Source organism: Hypanus sabinus, chromosome 6, assembly GCF_030144855.1.
Source record: "Hypanus sabinus isolate sHypSab1 chromosome 6, sHypSab1.hap1, whole genome shotgun sequence".
NCBI classification, from domain to species: Eukaryota; Metazoa; Chordata; class Chondrichthyes; order Myliobatiformes; family Dasyatidae; genus Hypanus; species Hypanus sabinus.
The window spans coordinates 61,924,010-61,937,200 of record NC_082711.1 but is presented as its reverse complement, the minus strand read 5'-3'; the positions used below and the strand labels follow the sequence as shown (position 1 = coordinate 61,937,200).

At 39.2% G+C, this 13,191-nt stretch overlaps 1 protein-coding gene across 4 annotated transcripts in view; it reads right to left on the bottom strand.

The window, feature by feature from the left end:
* Positions 1-13,191, bottom strand: part of cdk14 (cyclin dependent kinase 14) — a 599,160-nt gene that overhangs the window by 128,923 nt on the left and 457,046 nt on the right. The gene's annotated exons all lie outside the window — the stretch shown is intronic.

Below are 13,191 nucleotides of genomic sequence, written 5' to 3'. Positions count from 1 at the left end.
GATTCTGGATAGTTAAAATTTGTCAAGTTGCATTTTCTTGTAATTATCTACAGGAAGCAGAATGTTTCTTCATGACATCTAAACATTTCTCTGAGGCATGCAGCAATGGTGTTATTTAAAAATATGTAGATTTTCATCTTTGGTCTGGTCTTCAAAAGGATTTTCATCAGTCACTGTTTAGAGCTCTACACAGACCCGTTCTGGAAACGAATATCACCTTACAGTTATGCTTGTGCAAATAACCTGCTGAGCACTGATAAAAGGATTAATACAGCAAAATTCTTAATATGGAAAATAACAAATTAAATTCTCATATTAAAATTACCACCCTTGAGGTATTTTCTTTCCCAATTTTAATTCCTCTCTGGTGTTCTGCATAGATTGTGTCTGTTAATGATTGAACAAGTATTTCTCAGTTGGCAGCCTGTTCCAGTATGATAATATGGGGCATCTTTTAAAAAAATATATACAATATATATTGACTGAACTAGATGTATCCACACTACAATAATGAACTGGCAACTGTGTAATAAGTTCAATTAACCCAGATCTCACAGTAACATATTCAAAATGCACGAGGCCCTGTGAGTTTATCTACTGCTAGCAATTTGTAGCCATCCCTCCTGAGAGAAGGAGATTGAGATGTCACTACGTATCATGGATTTGGTCAATGTCTTTTACCCAGTGATTTGCAAAAACCTTGTGCCTCTCACTAATGTGTTCTGTGCAAGTGGGAGAATTCAGCTCAAATGTCAGACATTTTCAAACCAAATTCGATTAATATCAAATGTACAAATAATCAAAACAATAATTTACAAATGGTTATTTCACTGCATTAATGGAACTTAATTAGATTAATTATAACTCCTTATATTATTTGTATAATATTAATGCAATCCAAAAAGTAGAATGCATCTAAATAAACAAAGGTGTATACATGTTACAGATCTAAATTTGTCTATACATGGTATTGATTAAAGTTAGTGTACTGAATTCAAATAACTACTTTGTATTCAATATATAGAAAAAGTCATCTGTAATAATCAGCTATCACAGTTGGTGTTGCTAGCAAGACAAAAGGAATACAGCTGTAAATGGCCAAAATTGTGTGCATTTCAATCAAATATAACCAAAATGAGCCACAAAATCTACAACCTGGCATACTTTGCTTTCAATATTTCATGGTGATCATGTCAAATTCTGCAGAGGGCTGAGGGAATCCATTGTACTTAAACAGGTTTAGAAGACTAGGAGTATCTTCATGGAGTTTCTTTTTGCTGAAGGGCCCTTAAAGTTTGCTATGGGCTTCGAAACCATAAATAGAATTTGACTTTTTCCTGCTCCCATTTCCAGAACACATAAACAAATATGACAGTTGTGTGCAAATCATGTTGAAAACATTAAAACATTAAAAAAAGAACTGGCCAATTTTTAGTATCTTTCATAGTCACCCTATAAAGTCATTGGAAATAGATGTTAACAGATATTGTCAATGGTACTTCATACATTAAACATCTCAGATCCAATAGTTGCTTCCTTTCCAAAAGCCTTCTTCCATAATTTTGCATCCATGAACACTTCTAGTCATATGAAACAAAGTGGTGATAGGATTAAAGGAATAGTGTTGAATATACATGTGCTACATATTTTAGATACTTCCTTCAGTAGTAACTAAATGAAGATAATCTAGAGCCCAATTTCCATGTTTTATTTTGCCATAGATATATTTATATAAATATATTTTGTGATAAGGTCTTTGTAAAGCTTACTATAGGTCAATATACTGTCCTTCTTCTGGTTTCCATTCACTGGCTGTCTGTTTCAAGCAGTGCAGGATTAGTGATGTATTCTCTAATACTTCCATATCCATTTTGGTCAAACAGACTTCCTCTCTGGTCATTTTGGGACACTGTCTTCTCCTTTGATGGGGGAATCCTCATCGCTCATGACCAATCATGATTCCACCATGGTGTATCTTTACGAGTATCCTATCTTGTACTGTCCTATCTCCAAGAACAAGTTCATCTTTGAACTCTACAGGATGAAATCTGCATTGAATTTTTCTTGATTCTTTCAATTCACACCATTAAAGAGAACCTCCAAGGTGATCTTGCATTCTGAATGCACAACATTTATTGGACTTGGCTAGGAAGAATATTTTAACTGAAATCCAAAGCAATGTACACTATTCCCAACTTCCCTTGCATCTTGGCTTTCGTCCATCCAGTGGGAATTATGTTCACAGAATTAATTTCATTTGACACCAAGTACAATTATATTCAGCTAGTACTCTGAATCTGACCTGGCCTCTGAAGCCAAATGGCTCATCTGGGTCATCTGGAATGTCACTCTGTGGACATTCAATTTCCTCTACATTGCACACTGCTTGTAGAACAGATTTTCCAATTGACATCAGGCATGCCTTTTCCCATAAACAGGACCGTTTTCATTTCAGTTATTCATATTGCCATCCACAAGGCTTGGATTATCAGAACCATCTTGGCAGTACTTCCACTCTTTCTGTCATCCATCTCCAAGCTTTACCACATTTTTGCTCTAGCTTTGGGTGGCTATGCAGCTTTAAATGCTGGTATACACTTCCTTTGAATTGACTGTCTCATGCAGCAACCAGTCCCTCTGGATGCACAAATGATCTGATGAGCCAACTAGTTTAAAACTACAAAATTGAAATTACCTGTTAATAATCACAACTCTGTTAAAAAGCATCAGAGGATTCTTCTTGCTCCTTGATGTATGAGAAAAATTGCTAACTATTTAACTGCTTCATTCCCAGGTTGGCTGCAATATGTTTACAATGCATTGAAGACAATCTCTGTCATTACATTTTAAGGCTTTATAGTTATGGTATCATTCCCTCCTCAATACATTTCATCAGCCAGTGCTTGTGAGAGTATGTTTCATTATCCCCATTATACACTCTTGAAAAAATACTCCTGTAATTAGTCAGTTTAAAAAAAATATCTGCAAAGGTACATCATTAATATTGGAAATACATTTATGTAATTTATGTAAGGAAAATGGAGAGTTATAGGCCGTGTGGGAAGGAAGGATTGGGTTGATTGTAAGGGTTGGGATGACATCAAGGACAGAAGAGCCCACACTGAGCTGTACTGTTCTATATCCTACATTCAATCACTGTATCTGATTAAGGACTAACCAGCTTTCTTATAGTTATTTCTTTTCCCAGATGAAACACCAGCTATTAACCTTTCACAAGAAACAATGATTAAATGAGCCACATCAGTGGGAAAAATGTAATTATTCACAAACATGTGACATGGCCTGGCACACCAACTGGGATCAATAATTTCCAGTTGGCAATGTTTTACCAAACATTCAAACAGCTCTCGGAATGGTGGTCAGTCCATGTAGATTACTCTGCTTTCAGCTGTCTGAGCCATAAGGACTGTGTGCTCCTCCTTAATCCCCATGATTACCCCCCACCATGTACGTTTGCGTCTTTATTTTGGGGAGAGGGTCTGAATCCATGCTGTCTATGCCCCCCACCCTTTTTTTTGTGTAGGCTTTTGAATGTAGGGGACATGCAGGCTCTTTGCTGATGTATTACAAGATGCAGGCAAAGGAACAGCTGCCTTTCACATTCTCTAGCTAATGGTCTTGGAAAAAATAGAGTGCAACTGTAGTCTTAAATTTCAGAAACAGCAGTCATTCCACAAGATGTTGTAATGACCTATCCCTGGCCTCTTTCAATCCAACATTAGACTGTAATACCACACCTCAGCTGCTCCTTGCCAATGGCAGGGACAAGCAAACTTTGGATCGTAGATATGAGGGAGTGCTAAGCATTGCAGCTGTAAATGTGTCCATAGTGACTGGAATTTTTCAGAAGCTGATGTATATCAGCCAACAGAAAGACAAAATTCAATCCTGTAGGGAGAAGCAAGCATAAAGACTCGAAGATGGGGCCTCCCTACTATTCTTCTGCATGTCTGCTGGATACTATAATAAGTCTTCCTGTCCGCACAATGATTTTCTTTGCTTCTGCGTTGGGACTGCACATGGTAAACAAGGGAAATGAGAGGCCAAGAACAAGTATTCAATGCTCCTCTGTCTCAGTCACATCACTCCACCATTTTCTTCAGTTCTTCATGAGACTGAGGGAGTGAGAGTGTGGGACGTTGCAGACAAGACCAGTCAAAATGCTACATTCTTAACTTTGTGCAACAAGAAAGGAAAGACAGTTATGTTTCTACCTCAGGATGGTGTCTAACTTGAATAAGAATCTGTAGATAGTGATGATGCTATTATCCTTGCCCTCTTGGAAATGGACACCGGACGATGAGGAGGGTGTATAGAAGGTGGCTTGGTATGTTGTGAATCTCTCTCTCTTTCATCTCCAAACACATATGCAGGGAAAGAGGGATGGAAAGAGGGAGAGAGACAGGACTCCAATTTACTCTCTCTCGCTCTGGTTCCTTTAGTATGCACACAACCCTAGGGACTGGTCCTTGGCCCTCAGTGATTTAATTTTACATTAATGACCTGAAGGTCAATGTAGTATAAAGTTTCCAAACTTGATATGAAAATAGGTGGAAGGGCAGGCTGATCACGATATGTCCTTCCATCTATTATTGTATAAAACATTGCATTTGCAACATTATGATCCTGCAAAAGGATGTATACAGACCGAATAATTGGGCAAAAAGATGGTAAATGATATTTATTGTGGGGAAAGTGTGAGGCCATGCACTTCTGTATGAGTTCAGGTTATTATCTCGATGAGGTGAGACTTCAAATTAGTGAAGCTTGTGGGGATCTAGTGTATGAATCAGAAAAAGTTACCAGGCAGTTTTAAACAGTAGTTAAGGCAAATAGCATTTTTGCATTCATTATAAAAGGGCTTGGAGTTTTTAGGTTTTGTTACAATTGTACAGGCGTCAGTAAATCCTCACCTGGAATACCTAACAAAGAGGATATAGTTGGATTGGATACAGACCAAAGAAGAATCATTAAGTTAATTCCTGGTGCCAGAGAGTTGTCCTATATAGAGAGGCTACACAGTTAGGATCCATGCTCTTTGGCATTTAAAAGAATGGAGGGTGACCTTATTCAAGTCAAAAAGGTTCTAAGGCAGCTTGACAGGATAGATACTGAGATGCTGTCACTATTGGGAGAGTTGAAAATAAGAAAATATACCAAGAAAATGAGAGATCCTCAGTAAAACTGAGGTGCGTAGAGATTTCTTTTCTCAGAGAGTAGCAAACTTTTGGAACCCTGTGTTTCCAAGCATGATGAGGGGTCAGGTCATTAGATATAAATGCAAGGAGAATATAGATAAATATTTGACAGATTATGGAGTTCTGAGAGGTAAGTGGTACTGGCATAGAAAAGGAGTTGAGGCCAACAAAGATCACAAACAAGAGAAAATCTGCAGATGCTGGAAATCCGAGCAACACACACAAAATGCGGGAGGAACGCAGTAGGCCAGGTTGCATCTAAGGAAAAGAGTCAACAGTCGACGTTTCGGGTCATGACGAAGGGTTCCGGCTGGAAACATCGACTGTACTCTTTTCCACAGATACAGCCTGGCCTGCTGAGTTCCTCCAGCATTTTGTGTGTGTTGCTAGTACAGATCAGCCATGGTCATATTGAACAGTGGGAAAGGCTTGAGGAGCCTGGTGGCCTGCTCCTCTCCCTTTTTTCATGTTTATTTCTCTTCCATCCATCTGCACTTCTCACCTGCTCTTCCAATCTGTTTTCTTTAGTTTCTTTTATCTTCCAGTTTATTTCAGTTCTTACTGTTTACACTCTATTTTTGCTGGCAGTACATAGCCAGCCACAGAGCAGTACATTTTGTGGGTGGAGGGGATGGGGGCTATGGTAGGACAGTGGAGAGAAGGGGTGAATCCTTCAAGGGTCACAACATGTGGGCAGATTACAAGCCACAGCTGTCACAATTGAGCTTGTGTGGAATGCCATATTCAGGGATAGCTTTTCCCAAACTGCCAGCAGAAATGCTCAGGTGACCAATCATTCATTCTCATAGCATCCCACTTGAAAATGAGAGAAAGGATTAGCAATCATAGCCCACTGGAAATTATAAAAAATCTCAGGGAAGGAGGAAGGACGAGTAGGAAAATTGAAAGCAAGAGTCATCATAATCAGCATTTAACAGCAATAAAATTGGAACAATCTCTTATTAGTCAAAATTGAAAGCCAATTTCCATTTTTCAAAAATTTTATAAAGCTTAGAATGAAGTTTTGAAGAGGACTTGATATAGTGCTTATGCTACATGCAGCCAAGGCTTCATGCACTAAAAATTGCATTCAATGTATAGGCAAATATCTTTCAGTAATCATCTTTTAAATCTAGATTTCATAGCAATAGTAATTGATATCAGAATGCTGAGAACAGGGAAGTATTGTCTGAAAAACCTGCAAACATTTAATTCATCATATGCTTTCTTTTCACTGCCTAGAATGCACCCTCTCTCCAGAGAGCCACATATGGCTTGACAGTAAAAATCTGTCTGCAAGAGCTGTCTCTCATTTGCAGAATGTACCTTAGGAACTGACAACTGAAGCTTCCAAAACAAAAATTCACACAAAATGACTTCAATGATGATTGATATGTTAGGTATGCAATCCCCATATCCAATTTTAAATGAAATACGTCAATTTTTCCGAAGTTTGATTTGCCAGTAGCCACAGCCAAAATAAATAAAACATATACTGCTGGTGTGTCAGCCCAATGATGTACATAGTAAAAAGCGTAACAGCACTGATCTTCAAAAGAAATTATACATCACAAAAATTTGTAAGTTCTTTTGCTAAACCATAATATTTTTTAAAAACTATTCTTTTTATCACTTGTGACTTGCTGCTCCTTTGAAAGTTAATTACTGAACTGCAATGGATTTCCAAATGCTCTAACAGGCCATCAACACGCTGTCTAAGCTGCTGGACTGCAGGTCGCTCTCTTCTTTTAATGCTTCAGGCAAACAATTAAAATGACAGACAAGAGGGACACAACTGATCCAATGCTATACTTCAACAATAAATGTCAGGAAGACTTTGATGGTTTCGCTACCAGAACCACATGAAATAAACGAAAATAGATTTTGCAAACATGGCTTACGAAATGCAATCTTTTGCTTTTGTTTATTATCTAGCCAGAAAGTATTTTCTGTATAGATTATATTGATACCAATACATAAGTGTCTACACTATATTAAAATGAGTAAAGTAGATCTAGCATTACTATCAAGTACTATCTACTTGTTAGCACAGCATGAGTTAATATGCACAGTGGGAATCTTCTCCCTATGGTGCTGGTAGAAGCTTTGCTCAGGTAGAGTCTGCATACTACAGACTTGTGCACATACACTTGTTCCTTTCTATCATCAGTCTCAAAGATCATATTACATATGTGAATCCTGCCCGAAACTGATAGCAATGTGTTGATTTACTACAGGAAGTCCTGCTATTGGAAGTTTGATCTTTAACTCTTTCTAGTTTAGAGAAACCTCTGATTTAATTTGCTACAGGGTCAATGTAAAGACAATAGTAAATTTTCACGATTTTCCCCCATCGAATTGTATTCTGGCATCACCTTGTAGAACCAAGAGAAAGTAATGACTCTCATTAAACCAAGAAAAATAGTCAAATGAAATTACAGTCTTAAAAGATTATAAGATTATAGAATCTAATAATTGTAATTCAGATGCTCCGATATAACTAACAGTATTTCTTCAGCCAGTTTCTGAGAGTCTTTAACTAAAGAAACTGAGTAAATTTTGTAAGACAAAAGAAAAAGGTTGATAAATTTTTCACTTAATAAGAAAACAAAGAACAACACACACACAAAATGCTGGAAGAACTCAGCAGGTCAGGCAACATCTACGGAGAGGAGTAAACTGTTGATATTTTGAGCTGAGACCCTACAGAAAACAAGGTAACTTCTGTTAAGGTGAAAGAAAGCCACATAGCAAGTGCAGCACTCTGAATGTTGCTCTGCTGCCACAATCCACTCTGGAAAACCAGTCCTTTCTCACTGCGGACAATCTCAGGATTTATTACAAGGCAACAGCATCGATCATATTATTTGGTACACCTACTCATCCATGCAAACATCTAATCAGCTAATCAATGCATAAAAGAATTCAGACATGGCCAAGAGATTCAGTTCAGATCAAACATCAGATTGGGGAAGAAATGTGATCTAAGTGACTTTGGCCATGGAATGAATCAGAATCAGAATTAGGTTTAATATCACTGGTATATGTCATGAAATTTGTTATTATGTGGCAGCAGTACATTGTAATACATAATAATAAATACTATAAATTTCAGTGAGTATATACTATATAAAATAGGTAGTGTAAGTTAAACAAGCAGTGCAGAAAATACTGAGGTAATGTTTATGGGTTCATTGTCCATTCAAAAATCAGACTGCAGAGAAGAAGCTGTTTCTCAAACACTGAACGTGTGTCTTCAGGCTCCTGTACCCCTGCTTGATGGTAGGTGCCAGACACAGTTGTTCTGAGTATCTCAGAAACTCCTGAGTGTTTCATCAACAACAGTTTCCAGAGTTTACAGAAAATGATGCGATAAACAAAAAAGCTTCAAGTTTTGTGAGTGGCAGTTCTGTGGGGGAAAGCGCCTTGTTAATGGCAGCAGGAGACCACACCAGGTTCCACTCTTGTACCTAATTAAGTGGCTGCTGAGTGTGAGTGCAATTAACTTCAGTCTCAAATGGATTATCTGCTTGTCCTCATTCCCTGATGTCCCCACCATCACAGAACGCAGTTTTCAGTAACGCGTTGCATTCTACATAAGAATTAGAAACAGCTAGTGGCACTAGATACTGCAAAGTGTCTGGTATTAGACAAAATCCCAGCTAGTGTGCTAATATGTACCGAACGACCAAGCTACTCTGGTACAACTATAATACTTACCTGTGCCTTTCAGTACAGAAATTTGACTCAATACTTCCTACCCACAAATAAAGGACAAATGCACAATGGCTGACACCATCCAATCAGTTTGCACATGATCATCAAACAATGGCAGACATCTAATCAACCAATACCCTGTTTCTTAGTGCTCAGTTAATTTTCACCAGAACCACATAATTCCAGACCATTACAACCCTGGTGCAAACACATATAATGTATCTGAATTCAGGAGGTAGGGCGTTTATATCCACCTTTGGCATCAAATTATTTAGCTGAATGTTTCATTAAATGGTAATAGGAATTCAAGAGCAAAATCTCCACAAACAGAGTCTAATGAAAATAGTTGCATCTTTTGGAGATCCACCACCCCAGTCTCTAGACATTACTGCAGCAGTTCCTCAGGGCAACTTTCTGGGCCAAACAACCTTAAGCTGCCTTCCTTCTATTGTAAGTTGAGAAATGGAGATGTCTGTGCACTTATCTTTGTAACTCTTTGGAAAATAAAATGGTCAATGTTTATCTGCTGAGTTTTTGGTGACATTTAGACATGGGTTGATAACGACAAAAAAACCCAGCTGTGCCACACGAGTACTAGTAATGTTCCAACAAAGGGTCTCGGCCCAAAACATCAACTGTACTCTTCTCCTTGGATGCTGCCTGGCCTGCTGAGTTTTTCCAGCATTTTGTGTAGCTAACTTCCAAAGCTTGACATTTAATGGTATCTCAATTGCTGAGAACTCACAGTCATATCCTTGGTTCATTATTGACCTGTAACATAACAGAATGAACCTCAGAAATGCTGCATCTAAAGACCCTGGGAATTCTGTAAAAAGCAACTCACCTCTGGACTCACACAATATTGCCACTCATATGGAAAAGAAAAGATCCAACCGTGAAGTAGTTCACTATCCAGCCTGTTTAATTGGTAGCTAATCCACCACACCCAGTACATCCACATCTACCGCTGGTCTCATGTCACATTGTGGCTGTAGAGTGTACTGTCTACAAAAAGCAATGACAACAGCTTGCCAAGGCATCTTTGAGAACATTTCCCAACCATCTGACCTTCACCATTTAGAAAGGCAAAGACACCAATTAAATAGGAAAACTGCAGTGTGAAAGTTTCATTCCAAATTACAAGCCATGCTTTGAATATACACTCAGTGGCCACTTTATTAGGTACACCTGCACACTTGCTCATTAATGAAAATACCTACTCAACCAATCATATGGCTGCAATTCAATGCATTAAAGCATGCCAACACAGTCAAGAGTGTCAGTTGTGGTTCAGATCGAACAGCAGAAGGGGGAAGAAATGTGATCTATGTCATTTTAATCATGGAATGACTACTGGTGACAGACAGGGTGGTTTGAGTATCTCAGAAACTGCTGATCCTCAGGGATTATCAGTTTCTGGAGCTTACAGAGAATGGTGTGAAAAACAACAAGTATCCAGTGAGCAGCAGTTCTGTGCATAAAAACACTTGGTTAGTGAGAGAGATCAGAGGGGAATGGCTAGACTGGTTTAAGCGGACAGGAAGGAGACAGTAACTCAAATAATGTGTTACAACAGTGGTATGCAGAAGAGCATCTCTGAACGCATAACATGTTGAACCTTGAAGTGGATGAGCTTTGGCGGCAGAAGACCACACCAGGTTCAACTCCTGTACCTAACAGAGTGGCCACTAAGCAGCTATTTATTTACTTAGGGATACAGTGTGGAACAGGCTCTTCTGACACAACAAGCTGTATCACCCAACAATCCACTTATTTAAACCTAGCCTTATCACAGGACAATTTACAATGACCAATGCACCCACTAAATGGCACATCTTTAGACTGTGGGAGCAAGCCAGAGCACCCAGAGGAAACCCACATGTTCATGGACTCTGAAATCTGACACCCTGAGCGGTAATAGCATTGCACTAACCCTTACGCTAGACCCGTTTCTTCCTCACTGCCGAAGCTAAATCTTGGCATTCCGTGCACTGAGCGGGACTATGTCGATGGCAGCCATTCAACGTAACAGCTCACCACCAGCTTCTCAGAGACAGATGAGGAAAGACAATAAAAGCTAATTTGATGCTCACATTCAATAAAGAATAAAATAAATTCTGATTAAAATGGACCTTTATTTGCTACCATATTTTGTGATGCAGTTCAGAGAATTACACTTCTAACCTTAAAATGCTTTGGTAGTATCTTGCATGGCCAACGAATGAAATGAGGAAAAGTATCAATAAAAATAGTATTACAGTACCGGACAGCCTATTTGGCCAATCCAATAATGCCAATTTATAAAGTTTACTCCTGTTTATCATTTAACTTACACCATTTCCTTCACATTCATGTGTTCACTTAAAAGCTACTTTACAACACCAAACTGCCTGATTCCAGCACTTCACCTGGTAATCCTACCAGTCTGTGTAAAGAAAAACTTGCCCCTCAATTTGCCTTTAAATGCATCCACAACCCCCTCCTCCCATCTAACCTTAAAGTCATGTCCTCTAGTGTTTGACATTTATACCCTGGGGAAAAGATTATCTGTGCCGCTCATAATTTTAAAAAAAGAATTCTTATCACATCTCCCCTTAGTGTTCGATGCTCCAGGGTGAACATGAGTTTGATCAACAAATCTTTATAAACCTTACCCTCTAATCCAGGTAAACATTTTTTGTACCTTTTCCACAATCTCCCCATCCTTTTTATAATGGGGTGAGTAGAACTGTATATATACAGTGTGTGGTTTAATGGAGGTTTTATGATAACTGTAGCATGATTGTACTCAACATCCTACCAGTGAAGCAAACATGCCATACACCTTCTTTACCATCTCATCCACTTGCATAGCCACTTTCGGTGAACCAAGGACCTGGACCCTAAGATCCCTCTATACCTCAATTCTATGAAGGGGCCTACAAGTTCAAGTTTATTATCATTCAACTGTACACACGCATACTGCCAAATGAAATAATGTTCCTCCAGACTAAGGTACACAACACAGTATGGATGTAGAACTCACACATAACACATAAAGTGATATTACCACAAGTAAATTAACAAATAATAATGTGCATTTACAAGTCATTAACAGCATACTTTCCATTAACTATTAACCATTAACTGTATACTTTCTCCTTCAGTTTGATCTCCTGAAATGCACCTCAACTTGTTCAGCTTAAACTCCATCTGCCACTTCTGTGCCCATATCTATAACTGATATAAACTCTGCTCTACTCTGATAAACTGTCTACAATACCCAACAATTCTACTCACTAACTGCCATGCTCCCGATGATCTACTCGCTATCATACGGTTGCTAGAAAATAAACTGGACTACCTCTGCCTGCATCTGGGTCAGTGGGAGATGAGGGACAACTACACACCCGTCCTGACCGAAACATGGCTCTAGGACACCACTCCAAATTTGGCCATTCAGCTAGAAGGCCTAATCTTCTTTTGGGCGGATAGAAATGCTGCAACCTTTGTCAAGACCCCCGGAAGAGGTTGGTGTGTCTATGCCAGTAAGAACTGGTGTATGAACTCCTTGGTAGCAATGGCCCATAGCTCACCACAGATAGAGTTTTTAATGGTGAAATGCAAGCCCTTCTACTTACCAAAGGAGCTCACTGCCATTGTGACTGCTGTTTACCTCCTGCTAGTGCTGAGGAAGCGCTGCAGGAACTCTATGGTGCCATCTGCGACCTCCAAACCACTTACCTCAATGGTTTCTTTATTGTTGCTGGTGAGTTAATGCCAATTTAATAACAGTCCTGTCAAAGTTCTACCAGCATGTCAAATTCTTATCCGGAGCAGAGAAAGTACTGTACCTAGTCTATATCAGCATTTGTGGCGCCTTGAAAGCTGACCCTACTCCCACCTCAGATACCTAAAATCACATATCCATTTTGCTAATCCCTGCAAACAGACCACTGGCTAAACAAGTCAAACCAGTTTCCAGGGAGATCAGACGGTGTCACCTCAGCCCTGCAGGACTGTTTTGAAAGCATGGACTGGAGCATATTCAGGGAGACAGCTGTTTATGACTATCTCTTCAACACTTATGAATATGCAGGATCCGTTACTGTCTGTGGTGAACTACATATACCTGTCTGGACACACTCCCTGCTGACTGCTCCTGTGGCTCCCCCCACAGACCCCTGTATAAAGGCGATCAAGGCCTGAGCCCGGCCTCTCAGTCTCCAGGATGTAGTATGGTGGTCAACCACTGCTTGTTCCTTCTTCCAGTCAA